General features: G+C 38.5%; 2 protein-coding genes across 2 annotated transcripts in view; one reads left to right on the top strand and one right to left on the bottom strand.

Annotated features, from left to right (window-relative positions):
* Positions 1–26,010, top strand: part of MEGF10 (multiple EGF like domains 10) — a 536,959-nt gene that overhangs the window by 71,754 nt on the left and 439,195 nt on the right. Inside the window, exon 6 of the mRNA XM_081504085.1 lies at positions 22,260–22,418. The gene's annotated coding sequence lies outside the window, so the exon portion shown is untranslated. The remainder of the gene's footprint in view (positions 1–22,259; positions 22,419–26,010) is intronic.
* Positions 1–26,010, bottom strand: part of MARCHF3 (membrane associated ring-CH-type finger 3) — a 149,260-nt gene that overhangs the window by 73,517 nt on the left and 49,733 nt on the right. The gene's annotated exons all lie outside the window — the stretch shown is intronic.

The following is a 26,010-nucleotide window of genomic DNA, read 5'->3' as shown; positions in this document are numbered from 1 at the left end:
CTTCCAAAAAAAAAATCTTTATTTTGCCTTTTCATTGACTAATAGCTTAATGGTATATAAAGCCTAGATTCAATATCATCTTTCCTCAGAACTGTGAATTCATTCTTCTAAAGTGTTGCTGATTGGAAATAAAATGCCACTCTGATTCTCATTTCTTTGTAAGTAACTTCCCTTCCTCCTCTGAATGCTATTAGCATATTCTCTCTATCTTATGCATTTCCAATTTCACAAGGATTTACGATTTAAATCTGAAGGCCCTTGCTTTTTCTCAGCTCTAGGAAATGTTTTATTATCTCCTTAAATACCTGTTACCTCCTCACCTTTGTCTTTGTTTTCTCTTTCTGGAGCTCTTATTAATCAGATGTGAGACTTCTAGGATTGAGTGTCCATGCCCATTATATTTTCTCTTGTATATTCTATCTTCTTGTCTTTTTGGTCTAAAGTCTAGGCGATTTACTTGATTTTATTTTAAACTCAGTAAATGAATTGATTTCATCTACTGTATTTTGAATATCCACTGTTTCTTATTCCTTATTCGCTTTTATATAGTTACCTCTTCTTGTTTTATGAATTAAACGTATTCTCTATTTAAACAGTTTTATAAGCAGAGAAAATAAACATTTCCAAGTCAGATTTTTTAAAAAAGTTTATACTTTGTCATTTGTGCCTCAGATGAATTTTTATTAGAAGAAATAAGACCACAGAGGTAAACTGAAGTCTCCTTTGTTTCCCAACTCCTACTCCCAAATTTCTTCTTCTCCTTTTCTCTTTGCTATCATCCTTCCCTTTTCTTCCAGCGTCAACTACCATTAAAAGTTTGTGTTTTTTTTCTAGACTATGTTTTACTATATGTAGGTATCTATGTAATATTGTTTCCTGTGTATTAAATTTGTACTACAATATACAAGTTCAAAAAGCATTTTGTTCACCCAACACTATTTCTGGAATCTACTGATATTGATACATATGGACCTAGTTTATTCATTTTTAATGCTGTAAGTATCCTCCACAGTCAGTCATTCAACAAATATTTATGCATACCACCAATGCTCCTGGTATTGTTCTGGTGGCTAGGGACACAGCAATGAAGGAAACAAAATATGAACATAGCATAATTTATTTTATCTTTACTCCATTAACAGACATTAGGTTTTGCTATGACAAATGAATGTCCTTATTACAGGGCTTCTGTTGCAAGTGCTTCTCTAGGGAATATTTTTAGGGGTAAAACTGCTGCTTAATAGACCACATTTTCAACTTTACCAGGTACTGTCAACTTGCTGTCCAAAAAGGTGTACCAGATTGCATGCCTAGCAAGCTGAGGAAATGCTCCATTCCATTCATCCTGCCCAACATTTGGACAGTCATACTTCATAATTTTTTGTCATTCTGATGGATGAGGAATGGTGCCTATTTTAGTAAGCATTTCTCCTAATTGTTAGTAAGGCTCAGCATCTCTTATATTTATTTGTCCTTTAAATCTCTCTCTTTGTTTACTTCCTGGAAGTATCTTTGTTACTCATTTTGTAGTCAGTTGTTTGTCTTTTTAATATTGATTTGAAAGGATTCTCTGGGTTTCCCTGTTGGCTCAAATGGTAAAGCATCTGCCTGCAATACAGGAGACCCAGGTTCGATTCTGGGTTGGGAAGATCCCCTGGAGAAGGGAATGGCTACCCACTCCAGTATTCTTACCTGGAGAATCCCAGGGACAGAGAAACCTGGCAGGCTACAGTTTATGGGGTTCCAAAGAGTTGGATATGACTGAGCGACTAACATGTTCACCTTTTTAGGCTTCCCTGGTAGCTCAGATGGTAAAGAATCTGCTCACAATGTGGGAGACCTGGGTTTGATCCCTGGGTTGAGAAGATCCCCTGGAGAAGGGAATGGCTACCTACTCCAGTATTCTTGCCTGGAGAATTCCATGGACAGAGGAGCCTGGCAGGCTATATAGTCCATGGGGTCACAAAGAGTCGGACACAACTGAATGACTTTAACTCACTCACTCATCAAGGATTCTCCACCTATATAGTCTGGACACCAATATACTTTCTGTTTTATGTGTTAAAATTATATATTTCCAGTCCAAGGTTTGTGTCTTAAGTTTATGCGTAGTGGCTCTCGCATAATAGAGTTTTACTTCTTAATGTAATCTTTCTTTTATGAACTGTCCTTTCTGTGTACCAACTGAGAAATAATCTATCCCTGACAGTCATCAAAATATTCTTTTGTATTTCCTTCTAAAACATTTAAGGGTTTATTTTACACACTCAGGCCCTTAATCCACCTAAAGTTATCCATCTGTATGGGGTGAGGCATTTACTTCTGTTTTTTCATAATGAGAGCTAAATAATTTATCAAATAATCCTTTTCCCACTTATTTTTCATGCTTTAATTTACCCTCATAGATTTGGGGAGTTGTTTCTGGGGTTTCTATGTTATTACAACGAATAGATCTGATATTTAGTCAGATTCCCTCTCCAAACAGATTCTCTCTTCTGGTCTCTAAATTTCCCATCTTTCTCCCAGTATCAGTGCTTCTCTTGTCTTCACTTAAACTGACACTCTTTTTAAACCCACCTCTCTGTTTACAGATGAGAAAACAAAGCAGCAGAGATCTTACACTTCCTGTTTAGGTTCACACTGCAAGACAGAAGCTTAGAGTAGGATCTCAGCCTGCATTCCAATCCTCTTTCCACTTACCCTACCTCTCCTATGAATTTCCATTTTCTGTCAAGGTTTTACTTCCACTGGTACCGAATCTTTGCCAAGACTGGGTTTTCATTGTTTTAAAACATCTCTTCAAATTGGCAGATTAAGGATAGTATTTCGTTATTAATTTCTTGACATAAATAAGTAAATATACAAATATCAGGTAAATAAATACTCCTTAGAAACTTCTTGGCCCATAATATTCTGGCTTTCTAATTTGTTTACTCATGCCTTTCCCCCAGATTTCTATTCTTTTTTCCTTTTCCCCAGCTTTCTATTATTTTTTTTTTTTGGCCTTTTTATTAGTGGTGTTTAGAAATTATATATATATATATATATATATATATATATGAAAGGAACTTTTTGCCATATATGTTTAACTTGCAAGAGATCCTGTCATTTATCTTTTAATCTTGTTTATAGTGTATTTGACTTGGAGGTTTTAGAATTTAAACCTATCGGTTATTTTCTCTGTGGTTTCCTCTATTACTCCTCTACTTAGAACGGTCTTCTCATTCCAAGTGCAAATAATTCTTCTGAGATTTTCTATGACTTTTATGACTTCATAAACTCTTCAATCCATTTATAATTCATTTTAGTGTATGGTATGATATCAAAAGCTAATTTTCATTTTCTATGAATTGTTTATCAGTTGGTTCAATCCTATTTATTGATAACTTCTTCATTTATGTATCACTTTTATCTAGAGTAAGTTCTTACACATACTAGAATCTCTTCCTATGTTCTGTCTCAGTAATCTGTCCATTCTTGTAAAATGCCATGTTTTAAAGTTACTATAGCTTTATAATTCATTTTAATAACTAGTAGAGGAAGATCTCCAACATTCTTGTCCCCCAGACTTTACTGATCATTTCTGTTTCTTCTTGCTTATTTTTTTTTAGTCACCATTTTAAAGATGTGATTTAATCTTCCCATTTAGGAACACAGCATTTATGTAAAATTTCCTTTTATTTCTCCCCATAAAGTATTTTAATTTCTAAGATATCATTTATTACTATTTATTATTTTATACTCTAGTAAATGAGATTTTTTCCATTATATTTTGTAATTACTTATTGTCCATAAGAAAAGTTACTGATTTTAGTTTATTTTGTATATAGATTTTGATTTTTAAGACATTTTTATTTATTATTTTTGTTCTATTAAGTTTCTAGATAAATAGGAATATAACATACAAATAATGATTATCTTTTTCCTCCCTTCCTCTGATTTCCATTTCTTAGAGAGGGTTGTAGCTTCCAGGAGAATACTGAATGATCATGGTGAAATTGTCTCACTCCTGATTTTAATGCAGTGTCTCCAGCTTACCATTCAATATGCTCTAAGCTGTTTCTCTGGCTGAGACACTCTTGATTATATTAAGATGTATGTTAGTTTAATAAATGGTCTAGGGCATTTATCTTGAATTTTAAGCTCATTTTTCACAGAGTTCCTTTGTTTACTTCTAAAAGCCCATTGCTTTTGTATTCTATAGTTTTGTTTTGTTTTGTTTTCATTATCTGAGTCTTTATATTCCAGTTTTTGTCCCTATTTACTTCTGATCTAATCTGTTTATCACTGCTTTTAAAATAATGAATCTTCAAATCCAGAAAGGGTCTCATGATTGGGTAGTATATACTAGGAGAAGAAAGATCAACTGAATAATCCGGTTAATAACCAAATATGACTGATTTTTAAAAATCCTACTTATTCACCTGAGTAGAAACTGATTGAATACGGGAATACAGGAGAAAAGTTGGTAACTACCAATTTGACTTATTTTCAGTGCAAGAAACAATTAACTTGAAAACAAATAATCACTAAAACCCCACAAAAACCAAATACCCACAGTGGTGAGGGGTTATGTCAAAGAGATGTAGGATCCAAGTGTTGAGAACTCTAGTGGCCAAAGGTGGAATAATCTGAGAAACAAAATGAAGCAGTATTGCGTTATAACTCAAAGTATAAGAGTTCATACTGATATAAATAATTGATTGAATAAATGAATGGGAGGGGGACAAGAGAAGAGACAAATCTCTTGGGCAGAGAAAATTCAAATAATTTGTGTAGACACTCTGACCTGAAGGACGTGGAACATAACTCTCCACTCCTTAAGTGTGGGCAGTGCATAGCGACTTCCTTCCAGAGAGTACGTAACAGTCACATTACATGGAGAAACCAGACAAATAACCATCTCAGACAGGTGATCAAGATCAGCATCAATGTATGTGCCCTTCATATTTGATGGCACCAACACTTTTATTTTGGTCTTCTTCTCCAAAACTCATAACCCCAGTCCATTTATGAGAAAAGTGAAGTCACTCAGTCGTGTCCGACTCTGCGACCCCATGGACTGTAGCCTACCAGGTTCCTCCAACCAAGGGATTTTCCAGGCAAGAATACTGGAGTGGGTTTCCATTTCCTTCTCCAGGAGATCTTCCCGACCCAGGAATTGAACCTGGGTCTCCCTCATTGTAGGCAGATGCTTTACCGTCTGAGCCACCAGGGAAGTCATTTATGAGAAAAATATTAGACAAATCTCACTTGAGAAACATTCTACAAAATACCTGACCAGTGCTCTTTAAAACTGTCAAGGTTGTCAGAAACAAGGAAAAGTCTGAGAAACTGTCACAACCAAGAGGAACCTAAGGAGACATGACAGCTAAATGTAATGTGGGATCTCAGAACAGAAAAATGGGTATCAGGCAAAAACTAAAGAATCTGAATGAAGTATGGACTTTAGTTAGTAATAATGTATCAATACTAGTTGATTGTTGTAACAAATCTACAACTAATATAAGATTTTTTTTTTACTGTCTTAGCTATTTTCAAATACAAAATACAGTATTATTAAATATAGTCACCATTATTTATTTTATAACTGGCAGTTTGTATCTTTTGAACCCTTTTACTCATTTCATCCACCTCACCCCTCTCTCCTCTGGCAACCACTGTTCAATGTATCTATGGGCTTGGTTTTTTGTTTTTGTTTTATTTTTTTAATTAGATTTTTTATTTTATATTGGAGTATGGCCGATTAACCATGTTGTGATAATTTCAGGTGGACAGCAAAGGGACTCAGTAATACATATAAATGTATCTATTCTCACCCAAATTCCCTCCCATCCAGGCTTCCACATAACGTTATACAGAGTTCCCTGTGCTGGGCAGTAGGTCCTTGTTTGTTATCTGCTTTAAATATAGCAGTGTGTACCCATCCATCCCAAATTCCCTAAGTATCCCTTCCCCTGCCCCTGGCAACCTTAAGTTCGTTCTCTATATCTGTGAGTCTGTTTTGTAAATAAGTTCATTTGTATCATGTCTTTTCAGACTCCACATTTAAGGGATGTCATATGATATTTCTGGACTTGGGGTTTTTTTCTTTTTGTTTTTTTGCCTTTTAGATTCCAAAAGTAAGTGAAATCATATAGTATTTGTCTTTCTAGGTCTTATTTCATATAGCATAACGCCCTCAGGATCTATCCATGTAGTCATAAATGGAAAGCTTCCATTCTTTTTTACGGCTGAATAGTATTCCAGTATAGATATCATATTTCCTTTATCCATTCATCCATCAATGGACACTTAGCCAATATCCTGGCTATTATAAATACTACTGCAATGAACATGGTAGGGGGTACATAGATCTTTTCAAATTAGTGCTTTCATTTTCTTTGGATAGATACCCAGAAGTAGAATTGCTGGATCACATGGTGGTTCTGTTTTTAATTTTTTGAGGAATCTCCACACTGTTTTCCACAGTGGTTGCACCAATTTTCATTCCTACCAACAGTGCACAAGGGTTCCTTTACTTCATCCTCACCAACACCTGTCATTTGTTATCTTTTTGATAACAGCCATTCTAACAGGTATGAGGTGATATCTCATTGTGGTTTTGATTTGCATTTCTCTGATTAGGGATGTTGAGCATCTTTTCATGTGCCAGTTGGCCATTTGTATGTCTTCCTTGGAAAAATGTCTTTCAGATCTTCTGCCCATAACCAGATTGTTTCTTTTTTTCTTTTTTGCTATTGAGTTATATGAGTTCTTTATATTGGGGACATTAGCCCCTTGTAAGATACATGATTTGCAAATATTTTTTTCTATTCCATAGTTTGCCTTTTTATTTTGTTGATGGTTTCCTTTGATGTGAAGAAACTTTAGTTTGAGGAAGTCTCACTTGCTTATTTTTGCTTTTATTATCTTCACTTTTGGTGTCAAATTAAAAAATCAAGGCTGATTGCCAAGACTGACGTCAAAGAGCTGACTGCTTATGTATTCTTCTAAGAACTCTATGGTTTCAGGTCTTTAATCTATTTTGAGTTAATTTTTGTGTATGGTATAAGAGTGGTCCAGTTTTACTCTTTTGCATGTGGCTGCCCAGTTTTCTCAATACCATTTATTAAAAAGACTGGTCTCTCCCCATTATATATTCTTGGATCCTTTGTCATAAATTAATTGACCATATATGCATGGGTTTATTTTTGGACTCTATTCTGTTCCATTGATCTCTGTGTTTTTATGCCAATGCCATGATATTTTGATTATGATAGCTTTATAATATAGTTTGAAACCAGAAAGCATGATGCCTCCAGCTTTGTCCTTCTTTCTGAAAATTTCTTTGACTATTTGGGGGGTCTTTTGTAGTTCCATACACATTTTAACATTGTTCTATTTTTATGAAAAATGGGAAATTGGCACTGAATCTGTGGATTGCTTTGGGGAGTATGGGTTTTTTTTTTAAAAAAAACCTTTTATTTTGTATTGGAGTATAACTGATTAACAATGTTGTGATAAGTTTCAGGTGACTAGCAAACGGACTCAGTCATTCATATACACATATCCATTCTCCCCAAAACTCCTCTCCCATCCAGGCTGCTGACATTAATACTGAGCAGAGTTCCATGTGCTTGACAGTAGGTCCTGTTGGCTATCCATTTTAAATATAGCAATGTGTACCTGTCCATCCTAATGGACATTTTAACAATATTAATTCTTCCAATCAATGAACATAGAATATTTTTCCATTTATTTGTCTTCAGTTACATTCATCAATGTCTTACAGTTTTCAGTGTATAGGTTATTTCACTTCTTTGGTTAATTTTCTTTCCAGGTATTTTGCTCTTTTTGATACAATTATAAGTGGGATTGTGTTCTTATCTTTCTGATACTTTAGTTTTAGTTTTTAGAAAACAACAGATTTTTGCGTATTGATTTTGTATCCTGAAACTTTACTATATTTATTAGTTTTAACATTTTTTTGGTGGAATCTTTAGAGTTTTTTATACATAAAATTATGTCATCCTTAAATCATCTCAGTTTTACTCTTTCCTTTCCAATTTGGATGCCTTTTATTTTTGTTGCCTAACTGCAGTGGCTAAGACTTTCAATACTACATTAAATAAAAGTGGCCAGAATGAGCATCTTTGTTTTGTTCCTGATCTTAAATGCTTTCAGCTTTTCACCATTGAGTATGATGTTAGCTGTGTGCTTATCATATATGGTTTTTATTATGTTGAAGTATGTCCCTTCTATACCCACTTTGTTGAGATTTTTTTTTTCATAAGTGGATGTTGAATTTTGCCAAATGCTTTTTCTGGACCTATTGAGATAATCATAAGATTTTTATCGCTCATTTTGTTAGTGTGGTGTATCACACAGGTTGATTTGCAGATGTTGACCCCATCCTTGCATCCCTGGAATATATTCCACTTGATCATTGTGTATAGTCATTTTACTATATTGCTGAATTCAGTTGGCTGATTTTTCCTAAGGATCTTTGCTTCTATGGTCATCTGGGATATTGGTCTACCATTTTTTTATTTTTTTGGTGCATGTGTGATGTATGTGTCTGGTTTTGTGATCATGGTAATGCTGGCCTTGTAAAAATGAGTTTGACAGTATTCTCTCCTCCTCAATTTTTTTTGAAGAATTATGAAGGATTGCTATTAATTCTTTGAATGTTTGGTAGAATTCCCTGATGAAGCTATCTGGTTCTGGACTTTTGCTTTTGGGGAGGTTTTTGATTATTTATCAATCTCCTTACTAGTAATCACTCTATTCAGATTATCCACTTCTTTATGATGCACTCTTGGAAGGTTGTATGTTTCTAAGAACGTATCCATTTCTTTCAGGTTGTCTAGCTGGATAAGATGTTAATAATAGGGGAAACCAGGTGTGAAGTATATGGGAACTCTGTACTATCTTTGCAATTTTTCTGTAAATATAAAACTATTCTAGAAATTTATTTAAAAAATAATCTTACCTTCAGTAATTATACCCAGTAATACTTGGGTGTCCTTAAAGCTGCAATTATTATAATGGCATGAAAACTCAGTAACTAACAGACAGCTAGCCTTGCTTGGTATTCCAGCCAGCATCACTTCCTGTACTAATTACCAATGTACCTTTTCTCCTAGGTTATTGCTTAGTTATAGTTCCACAGAGGGTACTCAGTTATACTGTAAGAGCTCCTTTGAGACAATAGCAAGAACAAATGGACATAAATTGCAGCAGCAGAGTTTTGAGTTAAGAGTTCTGGTATGCTGTGAATTCAAGTTATGTGATATTCTTTGCTAGTTAATCTTTTAAGGGTGAGTTGACCATACATTGGTTTGGTCCAGCCTGGCTTCAGCCCATCTTGAAGTAAATCAGGCAAGAAACTGAATTTCTATACTTTCCAGAAGATCCAAAAGAGTTTTTATATCTTATGGAAAAAATTTACGTAAACTATAAGTTGGCGTAAGTGATACTGATCACACAGAAATTGTTCATCAAGTTATCTACGGTCTCTGCCATTCTCTCTATCAACATATGATTTATTAATTTTGTTCCAGAGATTTGAGTTAAAGCTGCATAAATCATGAATAAAGATTAGTTTAACAATCACAATGCCCCCTGGGACAATGTTTCAAGTGAAGAAAATGCAAAACTGTCACAATGTGAAAATAATATGATGGTTGTACCAATATTTGCAAGTTGAAATGATAGTCAACACCCTTACAGAGGCAGAGTATAAATCTTATTTCTGCTTATTTTATGCAAACTCTAAAGCTTTTAAATTTTTATTAATATTTGCCCTTGTGAAAATGTTTTGAAAAAGAAATCTAAGAGTATTCTGATCTGCCTCCAGCTATTAAGCAACATTATTAGACACTGACCTCCTGCTACCTGTTTGATGACTTAAATACTTTAGAAAAACAACGTTTTAAGAGGCCCCCAAGTCATTTACAGCAATGATATCTTCCTGCTTTTTGCGATTAAAGAGAGAAGTGTCTGGCACGTGGCAAATACCACAGTTTTAATATTCAAAATTATATCAACTTGTGTCTGTTGGCTACCTGACTCTTTAACCTTTACAAAACTCTAATTGTTCATACACTCAAATTTATTCTACTGCTTAAGAAAAATGACCAGGTTATAAATACTCTGGTTAGAAGTTACTCACCAGACTAAATTGAAGTTGGTTAGGAATAAGGGAAAACGGCTCATTATTCAGATAACTGAATTTTGTATTATTTATATCATTCTTATGGAGCTGATGGTGTGGTAAGTACAGACAATACAATGACGTGTTAGAGGCAATTCCAGCTATGACTTCATTCATCCAATGGCATCTCTTGTTATAAACACTTGCTTCAAACGTCTGAATTCTGGGTGTGCTGGATGAAGAGAAGAGAGGAAACAACAAGCAGAATGAAGCAAACCAAAGTGCACCACATCAGTTCCCTCTCCGCTTCACTAATGATGTGTTGTTGGAAAGGTTTCAACATACTCTCTTTGTGAGAAATGAGAAACATTGATCTGCATGCAGGGTTTACATAGAGGTTATCAAAATAAAATTTTAGAGAATCATTAAAGGGCTGAATACAGCATGTTAAATCCTTAATCAGAGATGCCAAAACCCAGAGTCAGACATCTGTCTTTCAGGAGGACCACCATAAGGCTGATGAAAGAGAGTTCATGGAAAGGTCGGGAAAAAAAATACCAACAGTTATGGTTACTGTTATAAAAAATATTTATGGTAAGCAGTGTGATTTGCTCCCTTTTTGTTGTATATTGTCCCCTTTTCATTTGTATAACTACAGTATTGAGTTTATTTCATTAGCTAGTATTGGGAAATGAACAAAGCTTGATTAAAATTCAAATTATAATTCCATCGTGATGTATTCTGCCCTGGTATTCTCTCGATCTAATAAGAAATTATGCCTCATCAAACATACATAATTTGGCTTGAAATGGTGATAGTAGGAAGCCAAATTTATAGACATAATAAAGTTGTCTACACTGGATATTTTCATTTCAGAGTGCAATATGCACTGGATAACCTAAGTCCCCCAGGCAATCATTTAGTCATCCAATCTCGTTCTGGGTGGAGCTTGTTTACATTCGATAATCACACCATTAACACTCACTGCTAAATATACACACAAGGAGTGGATACTAATGTTTGTTTCACAACTCCAGTGATACTACTATACAATTACATTGATAGGCTGGATAGTGAGAACCTGGAAGCTACCCTGGTTACTCTTTGACAATGTAAACAAACAAGCATCTGCAACACTGAACAGCCAGTATGCAGTATGTGTCTTTGTCCATAGAGGCAGGGAGGCGGCATCATGTGAAGAAACAAGGATGGGTCTGTGCCATGAGCACAGGGATTTTGCAATGTGAGAACTCGAGGAAGCAAGGAAGTTTTGGACAAACTTACAATGTTTGGGGAACTCCTGTTCACAGGAGGCACACAATACACATGTGCTGACCACGTCTGAAATTCACACAGCTGGCTGTGTCCCTGGGGGCCCGTCATGTCACTTCCGGGGACCTTAACTTCGTCATTTGGAAAACAAGAGTATAAGATATTGCCTGTGAATTCCTTTCCAGTCTAAGGTTATACAACAAGGATCATCTCTGTGTGTGCCTATGCATATATATATATATATCTGTATGCTTCCAACAACCGCGATAGTACTAAAACTCATATGAGCTTGAGATTCTGTAACTTGTTATTGGGTTTATTATTTTTTAATAACAGGATTTTCTTTCAGCCCAGGTAACTGTGGGCATGTTAATGTTCTCCAAGCTTTTGTGTCCTTTTATATAAATTAAGTTGATAATAGCACATATCATTGTTTATAGCATGTTGTGAGTATTACCCAGATAATATATGTAATATTTGGCCTAGTGCAGGGTACACAGTAAATACTTGATACATTTTTTAATATTATTTTGTAGCCCTCTCTATTTTGTTTATAAAACAAGTAAATAAATAATAAGTTGTCTTATGATTATCCAATTGGAAGGGAAACTATGAACTGTTACAAAAATATTTTTTAATGAATTACAGTTATTCAGACAAGCAGCATCTGAGTTTCAGAAATACATGTGTTCAACAGAAAGAAGAGATCCTAAAATCATGCAATCCTCCTTTAAAATATAAACTAGAGTAATTACACACTGACTTTGCTATTTTGTAGGATAAGCCCAGATGGTACTGATTTTAATACCCATGTAAACCAAAATGGAAGATATGACCAATCTTAGGTAACCTGTCAAAGTTATCAGGGGGAAAAAAAACAAACCTTAGAATGTTATTGCTAACAATTGGAGGAGAGAAAGGAGGAAGGGGGAATGCTACATATGAAAAGAAAGTTAAACCAAGCACATACATTTTCTGCCTGAATAAATGACATAAAAGATGTTTGCTACAGAGACTGACTTATTAGACAGAACTAATGTAAGATAAATTTGATCTTAGACACTAAACATTTTTAGAGCTAGAAGCTCACAAAAATTTAGTTTTAAAATTAGTAAATTTTTAGGGACTTCACTGGTTGTCCAGTGGCTAACACTACATGCTGTCTTTAATATGTCCAGACAGCATATTAAAAAGCAGAACATTAAAAAATAAATAAATAAATAAATAAAAAGCAGAACATTACTTTGCCATTGAAGGTCTGTCTAGTCAAAGCTGTGATTTTTCCAGTAGTCATGTATGGATGAGAGAGCTGGACTATAAAGAATGCTGAATGCCAAAGAATTGATGCTTTTGAACTGTGGTGTTGGAGAAGACTCTTGAGAGTCCCTTGGACTGCAAGGAGATCAAACCAGTCAATTTTAAAGGACATCAGTCCTGAATATTCATTGGAAGGACTGATGTTGAAGCCGAAACTACAATACGTTGGCCACCTGATGCAATGAAGTGACTCACTGGAAAAGACCCTGATACTAGGAAAGATTGAAGGCAGGAGGAGAAGGGACGGCAGAGGATGAGATGGTTGGATGGCATCACCGACTTGATGGATATGAGTTTGAGCAAGCTCCAGGAGTTTGTGATGGACAGGGAAGCCTGGTGTGCTGCAGTCCATGGGGTCGTAAAGAGTCGCACAAGACTGAGCGACTGAACTGAACTGAAGACTCCATGCTCCCAATGTAGAGGGCCTTGGTTCAATCCCTGGTCAAAGAACTAGAGCCTGCATACCACAGGGAAGATCAAAGATCCCATGCAGCCAAATAAATAAACAAATATATATATTTTAAAAATGAGTAAATTTTCCAAGAAAAAAGTCTGATGAACTTTTGAGCAGTTGAAGAGTTGAGAGACTCTTGATTCTTCCTCAATTGGTATATACTCTTCTGTCAGGAAAACCAAAGAAGAGTAGATGAGGATGTCAGAATGTCAAGGGTATTGACTGTAAACTAAACTTTTGGAACTCATCAAAATAATTCATCAATATTTCCTTTATCCTCTCTTCTCTTTGTAACATAGAACTGACCTGAGGAGCAGTGTCAGAGGACTAAAGTGCTTCTCTAGAAAGCATTCCTACTCTGGGCCCTATTTTCAATATTTAATAAAAAATTTGACTGACACCGTCACTAGTTCTGGCTGAGGGGACTATGTGTGAGCCAGGTGCTGGCTTGAATCAAGTGGTCAAGGATGCAAGGCTATCCTTCAGTTGATGCTCTGTAGGGAGGGTATATGACAAAAAGATTGACCTAAGGTTAGCATGACTTCACCCCAATACTGCCAGACCATAACCTCTGCCTTCCTCTCCACTTTCTCTGTGCTGAACCTCATCAGTCATTGGCCTGAAGGTGGAATTAACACCCTAGGGTGCAGGGTACAGCACACACAAAGGTGGGGATAACAAGATTTGCCTCAATATGAGGTTCAAATGAGTGGTGTGATGTCATAATGCTGGATCAACCTGATTTCTCTGGTTACTCCATTTGCTTGATATACTGCTGCTGCTGCTAAGTTGCATCAGTCGTGTCCGACTCTGTGCGACCCCATAGATGGCAGCCCACCAGGCTCCCCCGTCCCTGGGATTCTCCAGGCAAGAATACTGGAGTGGGTTGCCATTTCCTTCTCCAGTGCATGAAAGGGAAAAGTGAAAGTGAAGTCACTCCCTTGTGTCCGACTCTTCGTGACCCCATGGACTGCAGCCTACCAGGCTCCTCCGTCCATGGGATTTTCCAGGCAAGAGTACTGGAGTGGGGTGCCATTGCTTGAGAGATATATATATATGCACACAGAGAGACACACACACACACACACACACACACAGAGTTTCTTAATTAACTTACTCCTTATTATGATTCATTCACTTCCTGACAGATTTCAGTTTCTCCAGACTCAGGAGCTAGGGAAGATGCAATATTGGCTACTCCATAAAGACCTTATGTGCAGATGCAAAGACAAGCATTTACCAAGTGGTCTTTAAACTGGGCTTCTTAGGTGGCACAGTGGTAAAGAATCTGCCTGCCGATGCAGGAAACACAAGAGACGTGGGTTTGATACCTGGGTCGGGAAGATCCCCTGGAGCAGGAAATGGCAAGCCACTCCAGTATTCTTGCCTGGAGAATTCCATGGATAGAGGAGCCTGGCGGGCTACAGTCCATCAGGTCGCAAAAGAGTTAGACACGACTTAGCGTGTACGTGTGCACACACACACGCACACAGTTTAAATTGAAAGCCTGAGACTGGGGAGTTTTCCTTTCTCATGGTTCATGACTTTGGGAAATTGAACTGGAAAAAAAAAAAAAAAGATTTTCTGGAATTTTAAGATGTGAGTCCAGTGAGTTTTTTTTCCCTACTATCCTATTATGGTTGTTTGAGGCTGGGGTCCACATAGCAGCTGCATACAAATCCCATGTAATTCTCCTGAACATGTGGGATGTTACTTAAGGCTGAATTCTGGAAGGAAGCAGGATGTTTCAGTGTGAGATTAGTGGAAACAGCTGAGGCAGAGTGCGACATGGTAAGCTAGGCTTGAATCCAGGCTTCTGAGCAGGCGAGCCAGACTGGAACTGGTGAGAGAAGGGTCACATCCCACCTCAGACTAGGCGGCCCCAGGAGGAGTAGAGGGTTGGGAGGGAATGACCTTGAGGGTGAGGCTTGTGGGAAGCTAATGGAATGGGAGTCTCTGACTTCTAAGGGGAGAGAGGGAACATGATCCTGGTCAAAGGCAGGAAGAGAGAGAATTCGCATTCTAGAGAACCTCTTGTTTTTTCCTGTGATGAGCTTTTTCTTCAATGAACACATCTTTTTAAAGCTTCCATTTGTTGAGCAATAAATATGGACTAGGAATACTGCCAAAAGCTTTGTATACACGAGATCACTGTCCTCAGAACAATATATGTATAATTATGACCCCCCCCTCCCCAGATTGCAGATGAGGAAACCGAGACTTTGCATGTTAAAGAATGTGCTCCTGAAAGATGCCAAGATTCTCACCCTGGTCTGACTACCTCTTTAAGCTAGAGCTCTTCATCTTTAAACTGCACTGCTCTTCTTTCATGAACAGAGACCCTGGGTTCCATAGAAAGTTGACTTTCAAATGCGTAAATAACATAAATTGCCAAGACTTTAAACGGTTGTCATTGCCTACTTATTAGAAAGGAACATAAATGCTCTTTCAGAAACAGTTTTTGGCTATCAGTGCTGGGAAAAATATTTTGTGTTTAAAATTTTAGTTTTTTTTTAAAAATAATCTTACTTATTTATTTAGTTTTGGCTGTGCTGGGTCTTCATTGCTGTGTGGGCTTTTCTCTAGTTGCAATGAGCAAAGGCTACTTTCTAGTTGTGGTGTGTGGGCTTCTCATTGCAGTGGCTTCTCTTGGGCTCTAGGGCATGAAAATTTCAGTAGTTGTGGTTCTCAGGCTCTAGAGTACAGGCTCAATAGTTGTAGCATACAGGCTTAGTAGCTCCTTGGCATGTGGGATCCTCCTGGATCAGGGATTGAACCTGTGTCTCCTGCATTGGCAGGTAGATTCTTTACCACTGAGCCACCTGGAAACATATATATAAGTAACACTGTATATAATTAATATATGACTAATAAAACTAAAATTTTAGGGCTTCCTGATGACTCAGTGGAAAAGAATCTGCCTGCCAATGCAGGAGACTCAGGAGATGTGGGTTTGATCCCTGGGTTGGGAAGATCCCCTGGAGAAGGAAATGGAAACTCACTCCAGTATTCTTGCCTGGAGAATCCCATGGACAGAGGAGCCTGGTGGGCTACAGCCCATGGGGTCGCAAAGAGTTGGACATGACTGAGCAACTGAGCATGCGTGCACAAATTACATATATAATTAATTAACAGTATATCAATATTATTGATGGTTGAAGCCTAAAAAAGGTTTGGATCCATATGGAGAATATTTATATGAGTAAAAGGTGAAGCCCCTAAAGCAGCAGACAAAATAATGAGCCAATGAGAGATGAAAACCATTGCAAGAGGGGGGATTTTCTCTCTACTAATTCTTAAGCCAAGGTAATGGGCTTTAACTGTTACTCTCATAGATTGCCAGTGGGAGTATAAAATGGTGAACCACTTGGGAAAAGAATTTGGCAGATTCTTATTAAATTAAATACATGTTTTACACATGACCCAGCATTGGGACAGAGAAGGCAATGGCACCCCACTCCAAAACTCTTGCCTGGAAAATCCCATGGACGGAGGAACCTGGTGGGCTACAGTCCATGGGGTCGCTAAGAGTCGGACATGACTGAGCGACTTCACTTTCACTTTTCCCTTTCATGCACTGGAGAAGGAAATGGCAACCCACTCCAGTATTCTTGCCTGGAGAATCCCAGGGACGGCGGACTGGTGGGCTGCCATCTATGGGGTCGCACAGAGTCGGACACGACTGAAGCGACTTAGCAGCAGCAGCAGCATTGGGAATTTACCTAAGAGAAAATATATGTCCATAAAAAGACTTCCACGTTTTTTTTTTCCATAGAGCCTCAAATAGAAAACTACAGGTGAACGGATAAATAATTTTGGTTTCCCTGGTGGCTCAGATGGTAAAGAATCTGTCTGCAATCAACCCGGGTTTGATCCCTGGGTCAGGAAGAGCCCCTGGAGAAGGAAATGGCTACCCACTCCAGTATTCTTGCCTGGAGAATCCCATGGACAGAGGAGCCTGGAGGGCTACAGTTCTTGAGTTTGCAAGTAGCTGGACACAATTGAGCGACCAGCACTTTCACTTCACTTTCACATAATGAATACTGCTTAGTAATAAATTGAAATGAGCTCATAGCATGCAGCAGTATACATGTGTTTCATAGTTATCATGCTGAAAGAAGTTGGACACTGCAATATATACAGTACAAGTCTGTATGAAATTCTAGAGGCAGAAATAATCAACAGTGACAGCTGATTCATATTCAGTGGTTTCCCAGGGCAAGGTGGGTATTGGGGTGTGGAACTGACTGCAAAGGGGCACAGAGTTTTGCAAAGAAACGTTCTGAATGTTGAAGGGGTGGTGGTTACGTGAGTCAAGGTATTCAGATGATAGACTTAAACTGTTTGTAAATTATAACTCAATAAAATTGACTTAAAAAAAAAAAGATTACTGGCTTAGAAGAAAGCATGCATTAAAAAACAAAAATTCCTCCATCTCAGTTTCTCTCTTCCACAACGTTTTCTGTAACCAGAATGTTACAGGAATGTTTCAGGAAGTTTATACCCTGTTATTTTTCCTTAGTTGCAAGTTAGACTTTGTTCATAAAAGCCAAGTAGAAAAAAATTATTAGACTTTAAAAATAAAGCTATTTAGAATTTTTAAACCATCTTACCTGGATAATCAGATTTCCTCTGTATTTGAGGTTTTACCACTCGGAGTATTCTTAAAATGCTATCTTCTAAAATGAATATTTACCTCCATATGCCTTAAATAACATTTACTGAATATAATTTAATCTTCTCTGAATGCCTCGAGGTCATCATTATGAACATAAAAAGTTGTGCTATTCTGTAATATAGTGATGATTTCAGTTTGTTATTGCACATAGAACTATTTGCTTCTATGCTAAATGGCCTCAGAATACTGAGCTTTTTAAGTTTTTGTGCTTGCATCTTATTCTTTCCTATTTTTCTCTTGTTGGGCTATCAGCAAGCTTTTTTTTTCTTTTTTTTTGCTGTTGCCTATTTGTCTCCCTATAGGAACTGCTTTCCTCTCTTCTAGCTTCTAAGATAATCAAATTATCAGCACATATATGTACAGAGCAGTAGTTCCCACCTATTGACCAGCAATTGACTGGTTTCAAATATATCCCTGGAAACTTGTCAAAACTGCAGATGTCCAGGCTCCCTCCTCAGTGATTCTAATATCTAATTCAGGATGCATCCCATATCACCTTTCTTTAAATTATGGAAATACGCTTGTGTATATTGATCACAAAAGTAGAAAAAAAAGTGTAATGAACCTCTACAGCATCCAGTTCAACAATTATTAACATTCTGTTGATCTTTTCCATGTATCTGCTCCTTCCCCATTTTTTTTTTTTTAAAACAAAAAACAAAAAGTTGTCCCCTTAGGCCAAATCCAACTTGCTGCAAGTTTTTAAAAAATTGAGATATAATTCATTCACAATAAAATACACCCTTTTAACTGTATATAATTCAGTGGTTTAGTTTACAAAGTTGTGCAATCCTCACCATTATCTACTTCTACAGCATCATCATCAGCCCCATCCCTAGTAGTATGACTCAGGCCCTGACCACCACGAATCAACTTTCCACATCTATGGCCTTGACATATTCTGGACACTTCATATAAAGAAAATCACACAATATGCAAGTTTTTTTGTGTGTCTGGCTTTTTCACTTAGTATTTACAAGGCTCATCCATGTAGCAGCATGTATCAATACTTTACTCCTTTTTCTGAATGAATAAATATCCCATTCTATAATTCACCACATTTCGTTAATCCATTCACCAGCTGATGCACATGTGGGTTGTTTCCACTTTTCAGTTGTTATGAACAAGGCGGCTGGGAACATTCATGTGCAAGTTTTTATGTCTCCAGTTCTCTTGGGTATACACCCAGAAGTGGAATTGCTGGTTCAGATGATAACTGTACGTTTAACTTTCTGAAGAACTGTTAGACTGTTCTCAAAGTGGCTGTGCCATTTTATTCCCACCAGCAATGTATGAGGCTGCCAATTTCTCCAGATTCTTCCCAGTGCTTGCTGTCATTATGATTCCTACCATTCCTATTGTGAAGTGGCATCTCATCATGGTTTTGATTTGCATTTCTCTAGTGATGAATGGTGCTGAGTGTCTTTTTTGTGTGCTTATCAGCCATTTGCGTATCTTCTTTGGAGAAATATCTGTTCAGATTTTTTGCCCATTTTTAAATTGGCTTATTTGAGTCTTATTTTTCACTGTTGAGTTTTTAAACCAAGGTACTAGACTCTTTTCAGTTAAGTAATTTGCAACTATTTTCTATTCTGTGGACTATCTTTTCAGTATCTTGATAGTGCCCTTTGAAGTGTAAAAGTTTTAAATTAATTGTCTAGGTTCCAGAAAAACATCTATTTCTGCTTTATTGACTATGTCAAAGCCTTTGACTGTGTGGATCACAATAAACTGTGGAAAATTCTGAAAGAGATGGGAATACCAGACCATCTGACCTGCCTCTTGAGAAACCTGTATGCAGGTCAGGAAGCAACAGTTAGAACTGGACATGGAACAACAGACTGGTTCCAAATAGGAAAAGGAATACATCAAGGCTGTATATTGTCACCCTGCTTATTTAACTTATATGCAGAGTACATTATGAGAAACGCTGGACTGGAAGAAGCACAAGCTGGCATCAGGATTGCCGGGGGAAATATCAATAACCTCAGATATGCAGACGACACCACCCTTAGGGAAGAAAGTGAAGAGGAACTAAAAAGACTCTTGATGAAAGTGAGAGAGGAGAGTGAAAAAGTTGGCTTAAAGCTCACCATTCAGAAAACTAAGATCATGGCATCCGGTCCCATCACTTCATGGCAAATAGATGGAGAAACAGTGGAAACAGTGGCAGATTTTAATTTTGGGGGGCTCCAAAATCACTGCAGATGGTGACTTCAGCCATGAAATTAAAAGATGCTTACTCCTTGGAAGGAAAGTTATGACCAACCTAGACAGCATATTAAAAAGCAGAGACATTACTTTGCCAACAAAGGTCCATCTAATCAAGGCTATGGTTTTTCCAGTAGTCATGTATGGATGTGAGAGTTGGACTATAAAGAAAGCTGAACGCCGAAGAATTGATGCTTTTGAACTGTGGTGTTGGAGAAGACTCTAGAGAGTCCCTTGGACTGCAAGGAGATCCAACCAGTCCATCCTAAAGGAAATCATCCCTGAATATTCATTGGAAGGACTGATGTTGAAGCTGAAATTCCCATACTTTGGCCCCCTGATGCGAAGAGCTGACTCATTTGAAAAAACGCTGATGCTGGGAAGGATTGAAGACAGGGAGGAGAAGGGGACGACAGAGGATAAGATGGCTGGATGGCATCACCGACTCAATGGGCATGTGTTTGAGTAAACTCAGGGAGTTGGTGATGGACAGGAAGGCCTGGCATGCTACAGTCCATGGGGTTGTAAAGAGTCAGACATGACTGAGCCACTGAACTGAACTGAATTTTTCCTGGTTTGCCTGTGCGTTAGGAGTCATGTCTAAGAAACCGTTGCTGATCTAAGATCACAAAGATTTACACCTAAGTTTCTTCTAAGAGTTTCATAGTTTTAGCTCTTACACTTAGGTTTCATGCATCTGAATTTTTCAAAAGCTTCTTGTGTGATTCTGAGGTACAACTAGTTTTGGAAAGGAAGCTTAAGTAGATTCTGGCAGCCTTTAAGAATTTTATTTTTTTAAGTATGAACTTGCGTGTACAGTTTTCTTAAAAAGTTGAATGAGAGATCTTTTTAATCTCCTTTTTGGTGTTTTGCTATATTGCAGAATGTTGAGATGTGTGGAGAGCTGATTCAGGAAAAGTGTGTGCTACTATTTAAGTGTATGGTGACCTCTTAGTACCAGAAAACTTAAAACGGTGCAAATATATTTAGGAAATGCTCCTTATAGTTCCAAGTTTAAAAACACAGACTATCATCTTAAGTCATTTTTAGTGTACGGTGCCACATTGTTCTGATCCACATATTGGAAAATATCAGGGAGAAAAGAAAGCAAAAAGCAGCAGCTGGGACCTAGCTTCTAACCACAAGAGGACAGCATGGTGGCCACACTTTTCAACTGTAGAAAGACAGCCAGTTGTTGCTGTCGTTCAGTTGCCCAGGCACGTCCGACTCGTCACGACCCCATGGACTGCAACACGCCAGGCCTCCCTGTCCCTCACCATCTCCCAGAGTTTGCCCAAGTTCATGTCCACCCAGATACATCCACAAACCTTCAGTTGTTAGTAGACAGTTTGTTTTAGACCCTGAGGCCAGTAGTTATCAAACTTAAATGAACATCAGAATCACCCAGAGAGCTTGTAAAAACCCAGATTCCTGGGCCCCATCCCCAGAAATGGTGGACAACAGGCTGGGGAAGGGCCCCAAAATGTGCCTTTCTGGTAGGCTAGGAGATTCTGGCCCTAAGACCCCACTTTGAGGATAAATGGACTGCCCATCCCGCCCTGTTGCTTAGTGAACCCTGAGCCAGCAAGCTTTAAGCCAGGAGACTCCTCTGTGCTCCACCTTGGTCAGAAACATGCTAATAGTATACTAAGGAAGTCACGAGGCTGTGAGTATACTTTCCAAATTTGGTTTACATTCTTAGTCACTGACAGTCTCATTTCAGGTTCCAAGAATATGATCATTTTTCCAAATGCCATTTGGTCACTTGGGAATGCATCCCGATTTGAATGCATCCTGATTTCATAAAATTAGCAGGGATTATCTAAATTATTTTGTTTTTCTGATTTTTTTTCCTTTGGTATTTGATTTGCTTGATGCATGTATATGTCAGCTGTGGTTAGGAATGCTATTCAGGAACATCCACTGTGTTTGCCATAATGGATTTGACCTACGGCCAAACAGTACTCTTGAGAGATGTGGTTGTGACTTTGACAGATTGAGCCAAAGTTAAATTCTGATCAACTGCAAAGGAATTTTATCAGTCCCAGGATGTTTGCCAGCTGAGCTGGGCAAAAGAGTGACTTTCTAAAACGTCCTGCACAATCCACATTTACTCTGTCACCTGTACTTCCTACTTTCTGAAAGGTCAGCTAAAAACTTTCATTTTTCCTATTTTCTGTCATTTCCAGGACCACAAGCTTAAACCTGAGAACTGAATGTTAAGCTGGGTTCCTGTCTCTCACGAATCAGCAGGGGCAGAGTTCAGCAAGCAGAAGGGAGTTTACAGTTCTGCTGATTGCATGGTGGCAGAATGAGACCTCAGCTTATTTGGCTTCTTGGCAGAAAAGGTAAGTAGAAAAGTTTCTGTTGGTCAGTTGAGGTGATCAAGGAACAGAGAGAAATCTGACAGGCCGGACACAAGAAGACACTTTGCATTTAGGTTCTTATAGCAATCCCTGAAGTCTGTTAATCATTTTTTGAGAGAGATGGGACATTGGCTTTGAGAAGAAGAAACGAAAGTTCTGTGCCAACCCTGTCCGCAACATCTGCAGACCCAGCTCTGCTCCAAGCTTCATTTGCACTCTCAAGCCGTCTGTTACCCAACCACCCACAGGAGGGGTTCATCTTCCATCATAGCAACCCTCCCAAGGAGGAAGGAAGCTTTTTAAATAGACCACAACCCAATGAAAACCAGTCATCCCAGTATCCATACATCCACCAGAGGGAAACATGTGCAGTGAGTGGTATTAGTCACTAGGCTTCTAAGAAGTTTGACTGTGTTATTCCACCCTCACTTTTCTAAATTACAATGGCAATAACTGCGTTTGCACAGAAATCACCCCAACTGGTTAGCTACTTCATTTAATGACCACACGATTTCTATTTTATGGGTACAAAATAGTTGATCTCATTGAACTGGCAATTTAGAAACCTGAGGCAAATTAGAGCAATTATTAATAAATTATATATTTGGTAACTAACAATTTGTCTATCATCTAGAAATGTGAGGCAAAACTGCCAGACTCCCTGGCCCTGTGATTCTGACCAGGTCTTTTCATTTTTTCCTTTCCAAGACCCAAAGTTTTTATTATCCATACCAGTTCCACCATTACTGCTGCTGCTTTTGCAGAGCGCGACATTTATCACACCAAGAATATAAGGGATGGCATTTGCACTCCATTTGGAACAGAAGGTGTGGCTGCTTAAAATTAAAAGAAAAAAAAAAAGCAACAAAAAACACCCTACCCTAAACAAAACAAGAAATGAGCTTCACTTCAGCTTTCCCTAAAAAAAGTTAGCTCATAGAGGAAACAATGGCAAGAGACAGGAGCAAAATATCTTCTTGTCTGTAATCACTGTTCATAATCACTACCGTGTTTCGTTTCTGGGTGAGGCGGTTTGATGAAATTAAAGGAAGTTCCGTGTTATAAATCATCCATAGTTCTGGAGGGAGGAGGTGCGAGTAGGTCAATTAGCAAGATATGATCTTTCTCTTCTTGCCTGCTTGTCTCACATAGCCCTCGGGGGTGCCATTCAACGTGAAAGGCATTGATGTCATTCATTAATTGAGGGCCGGATTCCTCCATCGGCATATTCCTCCCAGCTGGTACCACCTTACCACCAACCACTCACATCCCTAGCAGGTTTCACCTTCTGTGACTGCTGTCAAAACGTGAGGGGAGGGAGAGCGAGGCTTTTACTCCTGAACGCTCAGATTCATTCTCACTGGTTGCTGCTGCTATGTTGTGCTGAGGTGTGTCTGACTCTGTTAGCCCACGGACTGTAGCCCGCCAGGCTCCTCTGTCCATAGGATTTCCCAGGCAAGAGTACTGGAGTGGGCTGCCATTTCCTCCTTCAGGGGACCTTCCTGACCCAGTGAGCGAAACTGTGTCTCCGATGTCTCCTGTGGTGGCAGGCAGATTCTTTACCAATGAGCCACCTGGGAAGCCCTCGCTGGCCTCCTGGTCAAATGAGAAGAAAAAGAAAAAGTATCCAGATCGCGGGAAAGGAGGTCCGATGACTCGGACCTAGTTGTTGAGACAGAATGTAAGAAACAGCACCTCAAATAAAACTTGCAAATTCGAGAGGATTTAGAGATGAATCCCAAATACCCTCAGGCAATGGAGAAAATTTGTTTCCTGCATAATTTATATACTGCATTTCCCCCATACCCAGCAAAAGTTATATACCTGTTTCTCTACATCACATGATCATCATGTCAGTTTTAAAACAGTTTCTCTCTTTTTGCCTTGAATACAAATGAAACCTTTGTTCATAATCGTGTATTTTCACACTTCTCCTTATAATTTCAATATGTTTCAGGCTCTTTGTTTAGCTATTTTTGCTGAATACCTGGTTACAGGACCTGAGTCCATGTCATCATGGCTCCCTGGAGAATAACACTGCAAGCGTCTCCCTTGAGAATCACTAACGTTAGGGAGAAGAAAGGGTAATCAACACTTATTGTTTTCTACTAGTGCAATAAGCAGAGCTTAAAACAAAACCAGCCTCCCTGTGAATTCCAAACGCCCTTCTAAATAACCAGGGGTGCTATTTCACAACCTGACCTGCATACTTCCTTTGGGCTGCCGTGGGAGTAGGGATGACTCTGTGTCCACACGTTTGCAGGTGGGGTCATCGTAACTAAGTAAACACATTCTGTGTACCCTGTAGTGTGTGGAGGCCTGAGGGAGTGCGCCCCAGCGCATGCCACCTCTGGGGGGCTCCTGCCAGGTGGGGTGAGCCAGAGGAAGCAAGGCTTCTTCCTGTAGGGGATGTTCCTACACACCTGGCAGCCTGGAGGTCACAGGACTCTGTGCCTCTCACCTAGTCAGAGGCTAACGCAGGCGATCCCAGAGCAAAGAAGGCGACGGGGAGAGCCGGACTAAACAGCCCTCAACTCGCACATCCCTTTTGCCTAAAAGGCATCGTAATGACTCTATCAGTTTCCAGTGCTAGAAAAGAAATGTTGGGGTGTGGATGATGGCTATAAAGTAGGAAGTGATCTCTATTAGTGGGAACATGTATATGTTTTTGTAGTTAATCACTACACAAAAGCGGCTAAAGGTGATGGCAGAAAAGAATATTCATTTAAAACACTAATTTTTGGGGCTGAAGGATGTCTTAGAGGAATATATGCTTCATATTCATAACAGAGCAAAAGCTATTTTTTAAGGTGGGGGCCTAGAATGAAGAAAAGATGGGTAGGGAGCCCTCCGTCCACCAAGACGGTCTGATTGCTGGGGATGGCGGTCCAGGCCTCTGGCTCCCACCTTACTCTGTCAAAGCTACACCCAACTGAGCAGAAGAAAAAAATCCTGGAAGCCATCACCCTAGGAGGGAAAGGCCTCATCAGTACGTTCTACTTCTGAATTCTATTCTTTTGGCCCAAAGAGGCCTTGCTTTCCTCCGTATTTGGGCAGTGTTATTCTCTGGATAATGAGAGGTGGAGGGAAAAATAAATAACCTTTTCATAATATTCCTGCTCTGGTATTTTGCTCAAAACTCTCTGTTACCAAGGAAATGATGAAGATCCTTAATTAGGGGTTTTCAAATCAAAAGCATTACACCGATCAGAGGTGGCACCTTTCTAGCAGTGTTCATATGATGAACCCATTTGAAAACAGAGTTCAGGGAGTCCTGACCAAGACCTCAGATCACATTAAATTCACAGAAACTGGCTATTTAGACAACAAGGAAATGGTGTCTTTTCATAAGACACACTCCATTTACTAAGTTTTTGCATATTCAATCACATCCTGAGTATCACTTTATTACAAAAAATTGATTTTTATCTATGACTTAAAAGTCTTAACAAAAAGCTTAAGTTATATGTGACAGTTGAAGTCATTTGGTTATCACTGCTTCTGTTTGTGTGCTCAGTCATGTCCAATTCTTTGCGACCCTAGAGACTGCAGCCCACTAGGCTCCTTTATCCAT

Source organism: Giraffa tippelskirchi, chromosome 6 (assembly GCF_054371585.1).
Source record: "Giraffa tippelskirchi isolate mGirTip1 chromosome 6, T2T-mGirTip1v1.2.pri, whole genome shotgun sequence".
Classification (NCBI taxonomy): domain Eukaryota; kingdom Metazoa; phylum Chordata; class Mammalia; order Artiodactyla; family Giraffidae; genus Giraffa; species Giraffa tippelskirchi.
This window is presented reverse-complemented; position numbering and strand designations above follow the sequence as displayed.